This window comes from Acanthaster planci, linkage group LG01, assembly GCF_054643075.1.
Source record: "Acanthaster planci isolate LZ-2023a linkage group LG01, COTS_SCS, whole genome shotgun sequence".
Taxonomy (NCBI): Eukaryota; Metazoa; Echinodermata; class Asteroidea; order Valvatida; family Acanthasteridae; genus Acanthaster; species Acanthaster planci.
In genome coordinates, this window is record NC_141777.1 from 9,582,329 (window position 1) to 9,602,819 (window position 20,491).

A 20,491-nucleotide genomic window follows, 5' to 3' on the forward strand; every position below is an offset into this window, starting at 1 on the left:
AACTTTAACTATTTTACCTTTAACTTTAATTATAGACCTTTAAGTGGTTTTCAATTTCAGAGATGAAGCCTGAGACGGAGACAGAGGTGGAGCTGAGTATAGGAAAACCTTCCATACTGGCCAAAGCAGAGACGACCCATCTCTGTTGCTTGACCCTTTCAGATTGGATTCCAAATAAAGGCAACTTGTCAACATCTCTTATTGTATACATGTGCCTTTGTACCCCAGAGCTGTGTCAAGGAGATGGATTTGAGGGATCATGAATTATGGAGTTCAACTTTGCCCCAAGAGTTCTGCTGAAGCTGATGAAAGGAGAGTGGCTTGCACGTTGGATCATGCATCCTTTGCGAGTGGCAACAACTCAAACTCGTAAGTTTGGTGATTCATTCTTCTGATTTCAGATTTAGCAAGTGAAGACTTCTTAATCTCATAAATATAACTATTCTTAGCTTTTCCTTCATTTTTTCTGGGGGGGTTCAATTGATCGGCATATTTTATTTGATCAGGTCAAATTCTTGTATCAGCATACCCTCTCCCTCCAAAATTTGAAGTGCTTTGTGCATTATACATGAAGTGTCTGGCGACCATGCCCATATACACACCTGCACTTTTGACCTCATTATCTGGGGATAGCTCTGTAAGCTTTGTTTCTGTCGCACGAACGAAATGATTGCATGTTCAGCACTCTTTCAAACCAGAGTTTTGAGAGGGTTATTTACATGTATGGAGGAAATCTTTCCCAATCCCTCCCTCATACCCAGCCCCCTTCCACCTTTGACACTGGATAACTCTCTACCCCAAGAACTCGGAGGCCGACAGAGTTCTCCGCCAGGGATCACGTTCTTACATTTGAACCACTGAAAATATTTTATTGGAGTTTCAGCTTTGCACAGTGGTGCTTTATTTTCCAAGCTACCTGAAGCTTAAAAGTCTTACAAGTTACTGTACATTTAGTCAACTTTTTTTATGTAAAACTTCCTTTTTCACTTTCTTGTACAATTGTATTCAAAACTTTGACATTCATGTACATTTAGTCCACACACACAACGTGAAATAAACTATTGTTGTACTTAAACAGTTGCCTACTGTAGGCAGTAGGCATTTCAGTATTGATATTCTGTAGCAGTTTCTAATGGTATTTTTCATTCATTAAAAAATATCGATGCAAACGGTTTTATTACATAAGTTGCTCAAAACTAAACATTCAACACGTTGCAACTGCACTAGTCTCAAATTTTGCCTGTCTAACTATACGTTGGCAAACCCTTCCGAAGCAACTGCATTATCGTTTGAGCCAGGCAAGTGTAAAACTCCTCACTGTACAATTATATGCTTTAAAAAAGTCGGGGTAAAAAGTGATTTGGTTAAAAACATCCAGCTAAAAGCCAGTTTCACTTTTTGCACAAGTAAAGCTTACATTTGTACATTAAAGTGTGAGTTACAGTCACAGAGGACATCATTCTTTAGCCTGCTTTGCCCTAAAACTGATACAATTTCAACACATGATACATTATGTACATACATGTGCAAATGTACAGTGTACATGTATATATTTAATTACTGTGTAATTAGATAGGTTTATTACTTTGAGTACATACATGTACAGTTTCCCTATTCATTACACAAATGAACTCACAGCATCAACAGTGAATTTAAAAGGAGTTTTTTTTCCTTTTTGGCCATTGAAATTGGCCAAATCGACCAAGTCAGTCGTGCATGTACAATGTATTGGTAAAAAAAACTGTCGTTGATTATTAACTAAAAATCATGTGCATTATGGTGATATGATGCTTAAGTCCATAGCAGGGGTTGGGAAGAAATATTCTACAACGTTGTGTGTCGCTTGACATATGGGCAGGTAAAACATTGACGTCACTCTGTACTTGTATATTTTCCTATTTGGAAACTTGAGGTTAAAAAAATGTATATGAATGTCAGCAGGTCTGGGGCACAGCAAAACTAGGTTTAGACGTCATACGTTACATCAGTTATACATTGTAGCCCTTCACTTCTTGGGAAGTCTGTGCAGTGACGTGGTGACAGGTGAAAATAAACATACTCATGTATATGTATCCATGGCAGTTGGTTTCTCTGTTTCGGACTGGTTTCGGGTAGTGCCATGTACATGGTACCTGCTGAGGAATATGTACACCTGCATGGTACAGTGCACGTTCACAGGTGAAGGCCTTGCCGGACTTTGCGAATTTGCTCACGCTCAGGTCCATGAATATTGGATTTTTTCAGAAAATTGATAAATCAGGAAACCCGATATTGAGAATGCTTGGTGTATTGATTACCCAATATGTACCGTAGAAGATAAAGGCCAAAGTTGTAGTTGAGTCAGTCACAAGCCAGTCACAAGTCAGTCACTAGTCATTGAGTCTGAAGTCAGTTCACAAGCTACATGTATTTGAATTAAGGGTATTCCTGTTTCGTTGTTCATATGACTCAATTCTAACCTGATTTGTGAACCGACTCGTTAATACTATCTTTGTGAACTGACTTGGAATTGGCTCTTGACTGACTTGATTCCACCTGTGATAAAGGCTGGAGACAGTCTGTTTTCAGAAACCTGAATGAACCATAGGCCATTCAGTCTGGGGGCTTTTCCAGCTTGGACATACACAACAGATATTGGTTTTAGCTGATTTGTTATTTTTGCACAGATGGGAAATTTGCTTGACAACATTTTCTACCGGTATTTCCTTGCAATGCAACTCTGGAACCTGTTCAACCCTCGCAATGTTGCCATATCTAATGCTGCATGTGCACTTACATGTTTATCGTGCTCTAAGAAAGTTTAGGAGTTATTAAACTTCAGATCAAGGATTATGCAAATTAGCAGTGCGTGGTGGGAAGAACTGTATTAAAGCCACTTTACAAGCAAAGTTTCCTACAAACTGTCTTTTGCATGTTTTCCAGCTAAAGATTTTTAAAAAACTCATTACATTTTGCTTATCCCTGTTTCTATCTCCTTTTACTTCTTCGTACTCAACATTAAGAACAAACAAGAACTTTTCTTAAGCTCACGTGTAATTTCGTTATGAAAATGTCAGACTACATGAATTTCTAAACAATTTTACGTGACGAAAAATTACAGTCACTCTTACCTGTAACAATGTTTGTTTCCAGAACAAAAATACCACAAAGTCACACAAATCATCGTGGACAGACGTAAAAGCACTGACATACCGATACTTGTAACTGATGGAACGACGGATTTCTAAAATCTGATTCTAGAGAACAGAAGTATGAAATGACATGCTGGTACCAGTGTGTAGAGTTAACCCTTGAAAAAGAGACACTTCATCTTTTTATAATGTGTGCCAAGCAGTTCAGGTTGTGGGTTTTTTGGTGGAATTAAACAAAGGTTGAGACACAGTTCTTCCATAAAAGCAAAACTCTGTCTGGTACCTATTGAACTCAATTAAACCTCACAGATTTCTGCGAATCAGAAGGCTTTAGTACTTGGCAACAATTTCAATTGAAGAGAAAGACGGCCGTCCAGACATTGCAGGCCTCAGATTGACTCTGGTGTATTTGTCCAGGGCTCCTCGAATGTCTGACATGTACACATCATCACAGCAGCGATTGCCGGCCTGTGCCTGGGCTCAGATGCCAAAGAAGATGCAGGCATGTGCGCATTTCCTCGCCCACTATCGGCGGTGGCCCTCTTTTACATCGGTTGGTTTTTTGGGGGGGATCACCAGACTAGAAGATTCCAGCAGAGTTCATCCCAGGCATGCAGAGGTTGTCTCCCAAGCTGGAGGCGGGCATTCCAACTTAAGGGGCTCACGTTCAACTCTGTATCGTAAATGACATGTACCATGCACGCTTGCTGTGTGCACAAGCACATCCACATGTAATGTGTAGCATATTGGAATCAGTGATGTCATGTATGTGACATGCCATTTTATTTCTCCTCATTGGGTTCAAAGCAAGAGAGATTTCATGTTTGTAAACTGAACCAGTAACCCAGTACATTATACCAGATAGATGTCAGTCGTGTTTAAAATATCAATTGATCCAACAAAATGAGTCCGAATTTTTTGTACACATTAAAAAACATACTTTGTGGGTATTACCCATGTGTGACATTCAGATGGATGTGGAAATAATGTTGGCAAAAACTTGACATTTCCAATTTGGTTTACTCTGAGTAGCATATGTGCCAAGGCTATCGAGTCAGAACTTACTTTCACAACTTCTCATGTTGTTGAGTAGCCTCACAAATATCTGCCTATGTCAGATTGTTTTTGTTTCCTTTCTTTTCACTGAGAGATGTGGCCCTCCATACTTTGTCAGGTACATTTCATACATGTACATGTACCAAATACCGTAGCCTTGAAAAGCAAGCCCAAGTTCCCAACAGTTGTTTAAAAGTATTTGAACCAGTGCAGATAATCAGTAGAAAGTGTGACTGACTTGTCCATGCAATGCAATAGTGGCAGGCTGGTTTTTCAAATTTGAGAAATACATGTACGTGTGGCATGCCATCCCATCAGTCCACTTTCGATAGAAACAAACTCCTGCACTAAGAACACCGTTTTGATTGTGGACTTGAAACTCTACTTTTTTTCCACATTTGACCCCTTAATGTGTAATAAGTGTGATTGAGACATGTCATTTTGTTGTCTGATGTCTATCAAGCATAGGACATGGTGTGGTAGAGACAATTTCACTCAGTCTGACTTGGTTGCATGTCCAACCTTGCATTCGTTTGGAATATTCGATAATCTGATTGTATAGTGTTCTGTATGAGTCTGCAGATACCTTCATAAAGTCCAAACAGCTGTACATGGAACGGTACATGTACAGTGTATGTGTTCATTGTGCTATACATGACCTTGTACATTTTGTAGTTTCACCACTACAAGTGGAACATCATGACCCATGATATTCATCATACACTGGATGGTTTCTAAGAACGAGGCATCATTGACAGTTTTGGGGCCATAGGTTTGTATCTGGTTGTTATTCTATCTAACCAGATCATTAATGAAGTTTTTTTTTTTAACTGGGGTTTGTCTTCAGTCCTTGGCATCATTGCCAGACAACCACACAGCCCGACTTTCACCGGTCAAACGGGGAAGAACAGTTGAGATGAAGAGGAGATCAGGCATGCAGTTTGCCTCATGATTTCCTGCCTGCCAACATCATTCCGTCTTGGCAGTCGTGGCTGTGCTAGTCTCTTTGTCAGCCTGGTTCGTTCCTTTCCCCGTGGCAAAGTGCAGGATGGCTTTGTCAAACATCATGGCGATCAGTGTGGTGGAGAAGACCAGGCAGGCTATCACGACCATGGTCAGGGCCGAGAGCTTAGACATGCCCTGTCAGACAGGAAAACAAGAGAGAGAATCTCATTTTCTGTTTATGTGAAAGTGTAGGAGTCAGGCACCTTCAAACTGAGAGCCCAACAAGAACCTGAGAGGAGACCATAATTTGCTGTGGTCAGGTGCCCCTGTTAATGCACATGTGTCTACCAGGCCTCAATCGATGCACCAGACTGGCAGACAAATTCTAGTAAAATCTGCTGCCGCTCTAGTAAAGTATATTAACTTGCCCGGTGGGCTAGTAAAGTAACACATTCCTTTGAAACTGTCTCTCGTCTTATTAGTAAAGATGAATAAAACAGGGTTACAAATGTTTTGAATTTTGATTGTACATGTTGTTTATTATTAATTGTAACAGTTTTGATTCCTCCTCTTTTAAGTTTTAGAATTGACAGCATGACTTCCACAGTAACGGTTAAAAACATACAGTTGAAAAAAAACAGTCAAGGTGAACACTGTCCAGTGTGCTTGTGAAAATTCCTGGAGGCTAGTGAAAAAAATAAGTTAACTTGCCTTGCAGGGCAGTTAAAAAAGCTTAAGGTCAAGGCCCGGTCATTACACATGTACTATGGACATTCCTTTCTTTTTGCGCAGTGAAAGAAATTGAAAGAAAATGCTTTTTTTTTGGTTTCACTTTGACTTCTCCCTTTGGCAGGATTTGCTGATACATGTAATGTCCCGTACCTTTTGCTACCATTAACTCCAACATGCCTCTCAAACTGTCTCTCAGAGACGGGGAAACAGTGCGTAAATCTGGGCAAGTCCTCACAATATGTTTAGTATACTACCTTCAGTGTGAAGACATCTCTTGTTCCCATGTCCACACAGAGACATTGTATGCCTTTGGTTGCTTTTTGAAAAAAAAAAAATCATCAGATTTCTGGAAGAACACCCAATTTCTGGTCGATGATTTGACATCATTGTAAATAAGTGTATCATGACAACCTTCCTTTATTGTTTGTATACGTTAAAATTACTGGTATATCTGCCTTAAAATATTGCAGTTTTGTAAAAGAAAGAACCTCAGACATGACCAGCTGCAGCTGTTGTGCTAACCCTTCAGAACGTCTGTGAATTGTGCTGGTAAACCATTTTTTTTCCCCCAAAGTAAATGTGATGAGCTAGGTACTGGTATATATATGCACAAGTGTTTAACACTTCCCTGGACTGCCAACACCCGGTTGTAATATTTTTCCACTCCACTCCGCTCCTAGCACTAATGAGATCCTGGGCCAATGACTTGAAATGGATTTTGTCAGCATACATATCACAGATGGTATCCTAGCTGGCCGGATTTGTCAGCCCAGCCCAGCTGTGGTATTTCTCTGTGTATGCTATTCATAAATATTTGTGCGTTCAGACGAGTCTGGGACGTGTCTCCATGCTCATGTGCTGCATTTTACATCCAAATTGTATTTTAGCACACTGCAAAGAGCCACCTCTTTTGCATTTAAAGTGACACTGTGTACATGTAGTTTGAACTCTTGTGCATGTGCATATCAGGTAATCATTACAGCTAAACAAAGGTGCTTGGGTACCTGCCCCCCCCCAAAAAAAACCTAACCCAGAAATTAGAGGAAAAATGAAAACACTTGTACATGTATGGAAAATGCATTTCAACTGGTCAATTCTGCCATGCCCATTGTACTCGCCAGCAACCTTCGCACTTAAAACATGAAATCACTGTCACCTTCACGTAGCATTCAATATAGCCTAAGTTTTATTATGAAATGTCTCGTTTACAAAAAAAACTTTTAAAAGTTTCATTTTGTTCATTGGAAAAGTTATAAAAAAACTTTAAAATAACTGTAATTTATAAAGTTGGCCACTGGTACCCATTTCCATAATTTGGAGCTGGTTCCTAACAACAACTGTTGGGTACTCAGGTACACAATGTACCTGTTCCTGATACACAGTGCCCCAATTTATGTGATCCACTATTCTTTAGGGGGTTTAGGAGCTACATGTAGTTTGGTTGAGTTAATGGACCATAGCTTGTTGAGCCCCCTCCCCGCTCAACTGCCCCATCAATCCTCAAGATGTCCACACAGACTACACATACCGTTGCTGCAATGGTGAAAAGAACAATAATAGTCGCCAACAGGACCTTGGTGGCTAGTCTGGAATCGCCCATGGTGAACTGATGGCTTGTGTTTTGGCCTGAATGAGAATGTGGTTACCAGACCCGTCTCATTTAAATCCTGCAAAGAAGAAAACGGATGAAGCAGGCTGTGAAACAAATCAACCCGTGAAACATTTCTGGCCTTTCAAGGATTTGTCACAGTGATTATGCCTCCTGTATTGTCTCACTAAAGCTGCACCTGACAAAAATCACCTGTCGTTAGTGGAAAGTGCAGAAACATTGTTATAGTACTGTCAGGTATATGAAAGCATTCTTGATGGCTGAGCACATGCACTTAAAACATACATGTTCAGAAACACTCACTCCCACATGTAAATTTGATTCCTTTCACCCTCCTTTTGAAGCACAGAATACAAGAAGACCAGGAATGGGCCTCGTGTACTTTGCTCATGTTATTGATCAAAGCTATAGTTGTGGTAAAATGTGTACGTACACTTTGGACTGTAAGCACTGTGTGAAGACTTCCTGGCAACCATTACTCTTCTTTAGCTAATCAATTAGAATATCTTCTGCAGGTCCAAACTTCAGTTTCAGGTTCATGTAAATAAGGTGGGTGTGATGCTGTACATGTATATGCTCTAGAAAAAGACTAGTTACCAAGAACCGGCACAGTCTTGAAAATTGTAATTCAATACTTTCAGTCCATGATGTGTATGTAGACTTTTGACTACAACTCAACTATACATGCCTTCCGTCATGTGCATTTTCAAATGTAAATTCAGAGAAACTGCATGCTGAAGTAAAATGTGTCTCTCATGATTGCTGACAGAAGTGGGAAGGCATGGATTTATAGTGAAGGTACATGTATACCCTTCTGCCCATCACTTATTGGAAATTTCATGTGTCTCTTGCCCGCAACATTTAGATACCCTACCACAGAGGTGTGTAAAGTGTCCCCTCCCCTGTCACCACTGTTTTGCTGTTGCAGCCTCTGACACGTCCTTATTGCAAGCAATGAGCCCCGATCTACACCAAGAGAAGACGTAATTTTCTCAGCAAGATAGGAACCATTCTTTGCTGGTTCACAAGCATTAACAGATGCATCGCTATCAAACCGTGAGCACCCCTGACCACCATTGGCTCTTTTTAACCAATTAAGGGGTGCCTCTCCTGGAGGTGGGTATAGTGACATGAAGAATTTTTGTTCTTCAAGGCAGCATTTTGAGTGAAACTGGTTAGATTGTCAAGCGCTCACTTAAGTGTTAGTTGAATGTTTTCACCAAGCACTAACTCCTTGCTTTCAGAGAGAATTCACTTGCTTCCTAGGATGGGACTCAAATACTTTTGCTACATGTAGTTACAGATATCTTAACCACAGAGCTTGTCAGGTCCTGCTGGTCAGCCTGAAATCAGCTAATCAAAGAATGAATGCACATTATTCTGCATGCACAGTGGTGCTAAAGGAAGTTAAGTCCTGAATGCTGTTCGTATACATGACACTCATGTTCATTTTGCAACTGAGTGATCCCTCATCCTCTGTTACAAATTGCACTGTTTGTACGTATAGGTACGGTACATGTATCATTCATGTGTACTCGCAAACAAATGTGAAAACTCAAGTGCATCTATGCACATTCTTTTCTCAGTAATTTGTTTTTACAGTTTTTTGAAGGAAACACCATTCAAATTGTAGTGGAGATTGTTAGTCACTACTTCTGCTCATACATGAATGGCTGTAATGAGTCCCACTGACACAGGTATCATGTTTCGTTGGCAGCCAATCACAACACAATGACCGGATGGTCCCAAGATGCTGTTCACGCACAAGGCTTGTGCTCGCGCTTCAAGCCTAGCTGTACATGTATATGTACATGTGCGCACGTGTAGATTCAGTCTAGTCGTGTGCATTACGGAGCTCCAGTAGATACCACCGCGTTGAAAAATCGGCACTTGAGCAAAGAAGAAAAACCTTTCTAAACCTGATAAACTGGTGTGGTTTAACAAATGAAAGGATAAAGTCCGATATGCATCCAATTTTCTCATGACACCGAGATCGGTGTGAAGGTTTGGCCGTGCCATTACATCCACGCATGCCCGACTGTCACTTTTGTATTCTATTGCCAGGTACGTCATGTACGTTCGGCGAGTTGTCCGTGATGCTTAACCCAACCAAACTATTTCTTGCAAGAGTAATCAGTATGGGTGACATTAAAAATATAAAACTTTGTATTTTAACTTTTTTTAGACCTAATTTTTTTTTTCTACTGCACATTTTGTCATAATCCCCCTTCCCCCCAAATATTGCAAATCACATTTTTGTATCGGGATACCGTATTGTGGCATTTTAGAATCGTGATTATCGATGCATCAGTGAATCATTACACCCCTATTCAAATAGTGCTCAGCAGAAACCAAGGCAGATAAGAGCCGTACCTTTTAAATGGTTTTAAGAACAGATATAAAAATATGAAGTTTGTTTGCCTAAGCAAAAAATACAAGGAAGTTAGTGGAGGTACACGTAATGAGACATGCACAGAATAAGCGGAGCTAGGCCTATTAACAAAAATTATATACATGTATATTGTGTGCAAGGCAGCTTTTGAAAGGTTTAATATGATAAAGTTTTACATCTGAAGTGACCTTTTACAAAATGTCACAGCCATTCAAACATGATTGATTTCTGTGCTGGGAAAAAAAAACCAAGACAAGAAATTACCTGCCCAGGGGGACCTGGCGGGACAATTTTCACAGCAATTTCTCAGCAATAACCCAACCCTTATTTTCTCATAACAGCACCCTGCTGGCTCAAAAATGTCTGTGTACACAGATGAAGGACAGGCTGGAATGCCACATCATGGCTGTAAGGTACGACAGGACTAGTTACTGGTAGATCATCGCTGTGCTCATTTGACATCAAGATTTTGCCTGTTGCTTTTCTTTTTTCCTACATGTGTACATTCCTTCTTTTTTTCCTTTTCTTCTTCTCACCTGTACATGTGTGCATTCCTTTTCTTCTTTGCACCTGTACATGGGTGCATTCCTTGTTTTTTTCCTTTTCTTCTTTGCACCTGTACATGGGTGCCTTCCTTCTTTTTTTCCTTTTCTTCTTTGCACCTGTACATGGGTGCATTCCTTTTCTTCTTTGCACATGTACATGGGTGCATTCCTTTTTTTTTTCCTTTTCTTCTTTGCACCTGTACATGGGTGCATTCCTTCTTTTCTTCCCTTTCTTTCTTGCACCTGTACATGGGTGCATTCCTTTTCTTCTTTGCACCTGTACATGGGTGCATTCCTTTTCTTCTTTGCACCTGTACATGGGTGCATTCCTTCTTTTTTTCCTTTTCTTCTTTGCACCTGTACATGGGTGCATTCCTTTTCTTCTTTGCACCTGTACATGGGTGCATTCCTTTTCTTCTTTGCACCTGTACATGCGTGCATTCCTTTTCTTCTTTGCACCTGTACATGTGTGCATTCCTTTTCTTCTTTGCACCTGTACATGTGTGCATTCCTTTTCTTCTTTGCACCTGTACATGGGTGCATTCCTTCTTTTCTTCCCTTTCTTTCTTGCACCTGTACATGGGTGCATTCCTTTTCTTCTTTGCACCTGTACATGGGTGCATTCCTTGTTTTTTTCCTTTTCTTCTTTGCACCTGTACATGGGTGCATTCCTTCTTTTTTTCCTTTTCTTCTTTGCACATGTACATGGGTGCATTCCTTCTTTTTTTCCTTTTCTTCTTTGCACCTGTACATGTGTGCATTCCTTTTCTTCTTTGCACCTGTACATGGGTGCATTCCTTCTTTTTTTCCTTTTCTTCTTTGCACCTGTACATGGGTGCATTCCTTCTTTTTTTCCTTTTCTTCTTTGCACATGTACATGGGTGCATTCCTTTTCTTCTTTGCACCTGTACATGGGTGCATTCCTTGTTTTTTTCCTTTTCTTCTTTGCACCTGTACATGGGTGCATTCCTTCTTTTCTTTCCTTTCTTTCTTGCACATGTACATGTGTGCATTCCTTTTCTTCTTTGCACCTGTACATGGGTGCATTCCTTGTTTTTTTCCTTTCTTTCTTGCACCTGTACATGGGTGCATTCCTTCTTTTTTTCCTTTTCTTCTTTGCACCTGTACATGGGTGCATTCCTTCTTTTTTTCCTTTTCTTCTTTGCACATGTACATGTGTGCATTCCTTTTCTTCTTTGCACCTGTACATGGGTGCATTCCTTGTTTTTTTCCTTTTCTTCTTTGCACCTGTACATGGGTGCATTCCTTCTTTTTTTCCTTTTCTTCTTCTCACCTGTACATGTGTGCATTCCTTTTCTTCTTTGCACCTGTACATGTGTGCATTCCTTTTTTTTCTTTGCACCTGTACATGTGTGCATTCCTTTTTTTCTTCCCTTTCTTTCTTGCACCTGTACATGTGTGCATTCCTTTTTTTTCTTTGCACCTGTACATGTGAGCATTCCTTCTTTTTTTCCTTTTCTTCTTTGCACCTGTACATGTGAGCATTCCTTGTTTTTTTTCCTTTTCTTCTTTGCACCTGTACATGTGTGCATTCCTTTTCTTCTTTGCACATGTACATGGGTGCATTCCTTGTTTTTTTCCTTTTCTTTTTTGCACCTGGACATGTGCGCATTTCTTCTTTTCGTTCCTCTCTTTCTTGCACCTGTACATGTGTGCATTCCTTTTCTTCTTTGCACATGTACATGGGTGCATTCCTTGTTTTTTTCCTTTTCTTCTTTGCACCTGTACATGGGTGCATTCCTTCTTTTCTTCCCTTTCTTTCTTGCACCTGTACATGTGTGCATTCCTTTTCTTCTTTGCACATGTACATGGGTGCATTCCTTCTTTTTTTTCATTTTCTTCTTTGCACCTGTACATGTGTGTTTGTGTACAGGAAATCAAACTGTCATAGGTGTTCATACAGTAGAGTGTATGTGCAAGTTGTGAATACAGCATTCGTGTGCATTTTTAGGGTTCTATTCAAGACCTGTACTTTGTACCCTGGTGCTGAATGAATACATTGTACTCATTACATGTACATGTATGTGCCCAGAGACATGTACATTTGAAAATTAAATGTACAATTCATGCCCTTTTTATTGTGGTGTTTATTTGATTTATACAAGTTTTTTGTTTTGCCAAGAGGGATATCTGAGAACTAACTGTACAGTTATGCCTTTTTATTATGGTTCTTTAGTTGATTTGTAAAATAGCTTGTAGTTTTCCTCTTGCATGTGTTTGTTTTCAGTAGGGCTTGTGATGTTGGTAGTTGATGTTTTATTTGGCACAAGTAAAATTCTGTGCCGCTTATGCATAGTTCCAGTATTCATATGTACTACTTGTACTGGTAACTACATGTAACTTCATTCTTAAAGACCTAATGTACCCGGTATTGCAAGCTGAAATTTCTTTGTGCGGACAAATTTGGCAGCCAAATTTTAGAATGTCAAAACAGAAAAATGTCCCATTGCTTGAAGAAAAACAGTTCAGTAACTTTTCAGCAAAGTGGGGCTGTTAGGGATGACAGAAACAAATAGTCAAACTTTGATTGTTTTCATGCCAGACAATCCTACAACTGGAAAAGTACAAAAATCTTACCGTTACGTAAATGGAGAGCCCCAGTTTCCTTCCAATGGTTGCAGTTGTATTACCTTTTTTTCTCAGTGCTTACAAACAACTTCAGGTTTCATAAACTGCAGTTCATCTCTCGTCTGTCTTCCACACACATACAAGCAAACACTGGCAACCCAGAACTGTTCGTATAGGGTGTGAATTTCACATCATTGTCACGCATACACCTGTAAGTCCTGGCCAGACAAGTTCATGTGCGTGCTCCCCCCGGCACGCTGGAAGATGCACAAATTTTCCGTGAGATGCCAGACTGCCTCCAAAGAAGACACTGATAAGCCACACTCATTCAATCAAGCCTCGCACGCCTACCAGCCCCAGATCAACACGTACAAATCCCTCTGCATGCCTCCGAGATACCTTCCCATCCTTTGTAAAATATTTGTGTCGTGGACCTTTTTTTCCTATTTCTATTTTTAAACTTCATCATTCCTGTGGTAGACTGTGCTTCACTGTGGCCAGACAATCTGATTGGTTTACACTCAGGAGCACAAACACTAGGGAGCGACCCAGATTGTCGCACAGCATTGAGGCATATTAAAGCAGGGTAGCCTATGCTTGACTGAATGGCCTGGGTTAGTACATGTACATCCCTGAAATTCAGTCACATGAAGGTAGGACAACATTCCTAGAATTGATGACCTCTATGAACATACATTGTATATTCATGTGCACTGGGTTTCTTGGGGGCTTTGGGTAAATCAGGTAAAATTACCTTGAAAGCTTTTTTTTTTTTTGCGACACAAATGTACTGGTACTTTTTGATTCAGTGTGCAATATTCTATTACGAAAAGAAAGTAAAAGTTACCTTGTTGCTCGCTTTAAAAAATTCCTTGGATTGAGACAAGAATAACAGACTTTTTAAAAATATGTAGAGTTAAGACTAAAACAATATTTCGGTAAATGTTTCTGAGCTAACAAATGATATTTGCAAAACTTTTAAGCGACTTCAGGGATTGGAAAGTGTGTTGCCATTTCTCAAATTAAAAAGTGCCTGGTTTCTGTTTGTGCATTTAGTTGGTCGGTCAATTTGTAGATCAATAATTTAATCCTTCCAGCAATTAATCAATTTGTTGATCTATGAATGAATCAGTCTGTGGGTATGTTGTACATGTACGATGTACATTATCCCAACTGACTGCTTCAAGTTGAACGTTGGTTTAGCATTCATGATCAAACATTAACCAGTATTATCATTTCATCTCTCACCCAGACAGTTGAAGCTCTTCTGAAGCAACCCATCAGACAGATGTCCACAAACATGAACTTGTATAAGTGCATTCGCTGTACTGGCAAAGCCTTTCTGGCATGTGCTTGGAGCCATGTTGACTCTTGTCATGAACAACCTAGCTTTGTTAAACAAGTCCATTTGATCAAGGAATGCCTATTTCAACGAGATTGGACAACAAAATCTGTAAATTCTAATTCTGATAAACTGACATCTTTTTAATGGAAACATTCTGTTAACAGTGTAAAATTTGTTGAGTTTTGTTTGGCTTGGGCAAGAAACAGAAGTTCCTTTGGTTTCATCTATTAGATTCCATTGGATTCAGCAGTGTTTGCACTCCTGTTGATTTGGGCTGTGGATACAACATGTTACTTTTGAAATACTTCAGTAATCTTTAATCCAACCAACCCCCCCAATCTTTGAATTCTAATATAATTTTCATACCCCTAAGATAATTTTTCACCACCCCAGGGAGTCAGGGTTTAGTGAAATATACTGTACAGAAGTTCAGATTTATAAGACTTGAATTGCTGATCTGACACCCACGAAGTCATTTAAGAGCTGTCAACCACAACATTGGCAATGTCTACGCTCAGCATTGATGTCCTTGTGATACTCACTGTTGTGCAGAATTTGACGTGACTAGCCAGCAGAAGGACAGGCGGTACAGTGTAGGTTTGAATCCCATGCTACACATATAGGAATGGAAGAAGTCTCTGCAATCCTTTCTAAAATTCTAAGAAAGCTCAAGGCCCCAGACTGTGTCAATGAAGGTACGCATACATGTATCCTCATTCGCTGTGTATTGTAACACAATGTACATGTACACGCAATTCCGCGTCTGCGGGAGAGCTGTTCACGTACTCAGAGTTCATATCAATTCTAAAGGCATGGCAAATTCTGAATGCTTGATCCAGTGGTTTAGATATATCAGAGGTTGCGACATTCAACAAATGACAATGCCTGACTTATTTAGGTGACATCAGTTGTGAATAAAAAAAAATTGTTTACACTGCTGACGTACACTGTCAAAAACTGTCAATACATTTGGTAGTAGTTTCATTCATTGGTTTTTGTCATTGACGGAATTGTTTTGTGTGGTTGAAAAAGTCTTTCTGTGGGGGCTTGCCGTGTGTTTGATCACCGTCTGGACCCCAGGATCCCTGAATGGATGTTGCTTTTAACCAGCATATTACAACAAACGAGAAACAAAATTAGTTGAATGACATGTTTTTTTAACATGCACAATGAAGAATGTCTTCCCAGAATTACAGATTATCATTACATGCACATGTATAAACCCTTAAAGTCCTGAATCCACCAGTTTTAAGTTTTTCCTACCCCTTAAGGAGTTTTTTGTGTGGATAATAATGCCGAACTTCAAGCAGAACACTTGGAATAACGTTGGGTGGTTCTTGTGATGTACAATGTAGTGCCCAGAGCCAGATCTTGACATGTTGAGGGACCTCATCACTCCATTACTTGTCGATCTTCTTCATGTTTCGGAGACCACATTCAGTTCCAGAAATTTTAATTATTTATCATTCCCTTGCTTGTATCCAGCTTTTAGAAGTTACTTTGTATTCTTTGCCATGTGGTTGCACATCAGGCAAAGTTTTTGTTCCTTTCTGCTAGGGTTTCCCCTGTCTATTCAACTGTGAGGCGGCCCACCTCACTGACTTTAGTGACCACCTCAGGCTTGTCTGTTGAATTTTACCGCCTCACACATGAAATAGACAAAGATAAAAGGTAAAAGCAACATAATTTAGATATTTTGAAACGGATCAGTTTCAAATCGTTCAGAATGGTAAAGAGGGACACACAATACAGGATCAACTTACATGTACCGGTAAATATACATAATAGTTTACTATATAGAATTTATTTCAGGCCTTTTTGGAAACACTCAATTTGGTTTTAGGTGCTAGAATTTCTTTTAAAATTTGTTTGATCACCTCAAACATATCAGTACCCCAGAGGTAACCCTGCTTTCTACTCATGAATTATTTCTCAACACAAGGAAGTCTACACTTTTGAGTGTAATTTTTTTTTTTGTTATTTTTTTTTGGTTTTTGTTTTTTTGCAGTCAGTTCCTTGTTACGGTAATAAATATAAATCGAAAGATGTATCAATACATTTTCAATAAATAACAAATGGAAGGTTGTGTCAAGTTATACAAATGTTATGTTATAACAGTTAGTTTTGATGTACCTCCTGCTATGAGGTAATGTTTGGTTTTTATAAACCGGAGTCTGCCAGAACTTATTTGTGATTTCGACAAAAATGACATGATGAATTTGGATCAAAGCTAAAAATCAAACTGATGGTCCTTCTTAGGATTTATGATATTTGGATTGTGTAAAGCTTGTTTGATCAAAATTCAATTTTTTGTGCAGTCATGCATTTTAAATCATCATTTTTGGGCCAGTTAAGAATAATAATAGTGGATGTTTATAGAGCACACATATCCATCACAACTGATGCTCAAGGCGCTGTATCATTATCCCTGCCCATTGGGCTGACAACAACTGAACATTCCTGAAGCCATTTCAACTCCCTGGGGAATATACTAGCTGATGCTGCCATATCAGGCGCACACGGCTAACATAACCAAATCTGCCCTCACTGGTCCCCAGCTGCCACCAGCCGGACCCTTCCATCCTATGATCAGAAGCTACAAACCCTAACCGCTAGCCCCCCCCCCTTGGGGAATCCATTCCAGTGGGATGCTGTATTCAGTATTATATTTTAATCTTTCTTACTTGTCAGTGAACTTCATCGGACACTTGCGGCCATGAGTTTTCTTCATGTGTGCACCTCAAGGACGTGATTGAAACATTTTGAAAATCAAGTGTGAAAGAACTGCTTCCAATTCTACAGGTAACTGGACTGTACATGTACGAGTACTTGCTTTAAATGACCGCTCAAAAATGAGTCTGGTTTTTTTTTTCTCTTAGACACCAATATCTGCCCCTTATATCCTCCCACCCACTTAAGATTGTCCTCCTTTGTTTACTCTGGGATAAGGTGCTGGGAGTGTTCTGACTTAGATAAACCAAATATCATCTCCCTTTACATGAGCGCTCTCTCAGTTGAATAGCAGACTGGTATTCATTTCAAGAAGCACAAAGCAGGTGTACGGAGGTTGTGCCATAATGTCTGTCCAGTTTTACAAAAGAGAAAGTCAAGTAGTTTTCTTTTTCAGAGGAGAGAATATTGAATACTGGAGGTGCTCCTCTCCCCGGAGGTAAAATGACATTTCAACAGAAGCGGATGATTTTCAGGGGGGGGGCAGATAGCGTAAATGGTGGAATAATAATAATAATTAGTTTTAAAAAACGCTTTCCATGTCAATGGCATCACAAAGCGCTGTACATTAAAAATTCAGAAATTAAATTAACTTTAAGAATTTAAGACAAATGATAATAAAAGCAGTTATAAAACAAAATCAAGAAATTAATACTAACCATAAAAACAATTGTAAAATGAAATGAAGGGATTAAAACTAGCAAGTATGGGGTAAATAATAATCCCACTATAAATAAACAATGAGTTATTATAAATAATAATGAGTCGTCAAGTGAGTCTTGAAAGTTTCCAAAGTGTCAGCAGATTGAATTGCTACTGATAGCCTGTTCCATAATCAAGGGGCGTACGTTGTGAAAGACCAATCACCATAGTATTTAGTTTTACCAATTGCCTGTTGCAAGCAGACTACTGCAAATATAGTCATGCGTAGGGTGCATTTAGTTGATTGAACAATGAGTAAATCGGATTGACAACCTGGAGCTATTCCTGTTACAATCTTGTAGACAAGACGTGCTATTTTAAATTCCAACCGCTTATTTACTGGAAGCCAGTGCAGGCCAAGCCAATAGCGGGGTGATATGCTCAGATTTTTTAATCCTAGTGACAAGGCGTGCAGCTGAGTTTTGAATAATCTGCAACTTCCTCAGTTCAAATACGGCATGAATACGGCAAAAAAGGCATGAATCAATTTCTCAGTTGAATTCTGGTCAAGAAAATTTCGTATTTTGCCAGTCTTACATAAGATGCTGATTCACATAACTTAGTATTAAAAAACATGAGTTGACATGGTCCCTGATGCATCCAACCAAACCCCAAGGTCCCAGACTACCGGGAAAAGAATGTACACTGACTTCCCCCACCTGCACAGAATGAATGTTTGCACCACTTCACTCTTTCCATTCAGAAATGCTCGTATTTGTTCATTACATTTACCTTAATTAAGCAAGATGGGCCCACACTATGAACAAAACATCATTTTTTTGGAGGTGAGCAGAGTTAGGTCTATATTTACCGTTTTAATAGAGTACCGAAGTGTGACGTCACTGTGAACCAGAAAGTGCAGTGCAAACAAATGGAGTACGCGTGTGTGTTGGTTCACGCGCTGGTTCTCGCACTAATGCCTTTTACACACTAATCGTGCGCGTGACATATTCACTTCGGTACTCTATAGCAAGTACACTAAACAAACAGGTAATGTTATTCATATGCTCTTTCAAATCAGCTGAACAGCTTAAAGTCAAACATTTCTATTTTAATGTCAGTAGTCAAACCATGGACTGTCTTAGACCAAAAAAAAAATTACTAAAATTAATGAGGCCCCCTTTAGAGACCTCACTAATTTTAGTGGTTAGGTGTGCCACCTGGTATTTGAATAGGCGGGGACCACCACCTCGGCCCTTTTTGGTCAACATTACCACCAGTTTTGGTGGCCCATCCAGAAAGTACCTTTTCAGCTCCCCATTTATACTCCCTGGTGGAGAGAGGCAAGTGGGGGTAAAGTGACTTGCCCAAGGGCATAGCATGTGAACAGCTGCCGGATTCGAACCCTAGACCCTATGCCTCAGGAGCGGCAATCCATAAACACTAAGGCCGTGTGTCCCTACAAGCATGCGCTCATGGTTTATCCCCCCATCATCATTTGGTAGAAGTAAACTCCAACTCGTTTATTCCCTAAAGGCCCCCAAAGTCACTCGACTTGTTCATGCAATATACTGTCACCCCTCGGTTGGCCTTTAACCCGATACTCAGGGAGTATCTCAAAACATTTCACAACTTGGAAAACCGCTGATTTCTAATTGGAAACCTGCGCTGTTGCCAATGCGACACTAGTAGTTTTTACACCGGGACATTTGCTTGTGTGTTAGGCTGTCAGCATTATAATGGAGAACTGTCCAGTTCCCACCAAGAAAACACTAGGAAAAGTGCTGTCCAAAGAAGTTATCTGAAATGCCGCAATACAAATATTTTTGTAGTCCTGACATTGAGCTTTACCATCTTCTAATGACAATACCCCCTTCTCTCCACATTCTACATATTAAGGTACCAAATTTTACCATTCTACAAATCGTCCCCTCATCCCCTTTTCATAGAAAATACCTTGAAAACACTTCAAGGTTACTGACTTACATGCTGGAGAGCATATACAGTATCAGTGCTTGCCTACAAACAACACCAAAATCATGGCCAGCTAAACCAAGCAACACAAACAATAGCAGAGTTACTGTACCTCTCTGAATGTGCCTGCAGAAACAAACCAGTGCACGGGCATGTGCACATCTGATTCAAACTTCTAGTCTGGAGCAGGCGTTTCTGTCCATCCTCACTTGGCTAGCCGACCCTGACCATTGCTGTCTGCCCCTGAGGTCTCCCAGTTCTTGGAGTAAACAGTATTGACGCTCACTGTTGGGAATGATCCAAAGGTCAACCTGCATTCATTTCCCCCTTTTTACTTGCCTGGCTGATCTAAATGGCAAGTCGGCCTGGCCCAGAGCTATACTGCTTCAAGTGGCAGGAAGATCACGTGCCATTTGATTTTTGTTCCCCTCTTTTCGCCGGCTTTACTTTGAAATCAGGAAAATAAATAATCCTCACTCTGTACTAAATGTCAGACACTAATAAGTTCTACTGCCTCATGCTTTGTGAAAAAACAGTGTTCCTTGACATATGAACGCAGCACACAATTGGGTAAGCATTTATTGTATAAGTGTTGATTTAATCATAGAGGCAACATGCTGCTTTTTTGGGGGGGCATAAAATTGATGTGAACCTCTCAAAGTTTCCTCATTTCCTATGCATTTTGTTTCCCTGATCTATTGCCTTTTGAAATATATTTCCTTTTTTACCCGTGAATATGCAGGGAAAACATTTGTAAAAAGCCACACGGCATTATTGATGACAACTTTTCAAAACATTGGA

The 20,491-nt window shown here is 39.8% G+C and overlaps 1 protein-coding gene and 1 long non-coding RNA gene across 10 annotated transcripts in view; one reads left to right on the plus strand and one right to left on the minus strand.

Annotated features, from left to right (window-relative positions):
* The window catches only part of LOC110983958 (EF-hand calcium-binding domain-containing protein 11-like), a 34,318-nt gene that overhangs the window by 11,820 nt on the left and 2,007 nt on the right, over positions 1-20,491 (plus strand). For 3 of the 7 annotated variants that reach the window (XM_087135550.1, XM_087135539.1, XM_087135567.1), the window contains 3 exons: positions 229-369; positions 14,897-15,039; positions 17,036-17,146. The gene's annotated coding sequence lies outside the window, so the exon portion shown is untranslated. Of the gene's footprint in view, positions 1-228; positions 370-761; positions 2,086-14,251; positions 14,311-14,896; positions 15,040-17,035; positions 17,147-20,491 lie in introns of those variants that run through there. The other 4 variants (XM_022243697.2, XM_022243699.2, XM_087135559.1 and 1 more) reach the window with 4 other exon arrangements.
* LOC110983959 (uncharacterized) lies at positions 841-19,970 on the minus strand. 3 transcript variants are annotated; one of them, XR_015424998.1, is made up of 3 exons: positions 19,803-19,970; positions 7,393-7,531; positions 841-5,327 (listed from the first exon to the last, which is right to left on the minus strand). It is a non-coding gene; the product is annotated as an uncharacterized LOC110983959 (long non-coding RNA). The 3 variants fall into 3 exon arrangements; XR_002598806.2 differs by lacking the exon at positions 19,803-19,970 and adding an exon at positions 14,887-15,026; XR_002598805.2 differs by lacking the exon at positions 19,803-19,970 and adding an exon at positions 13,009-14,280.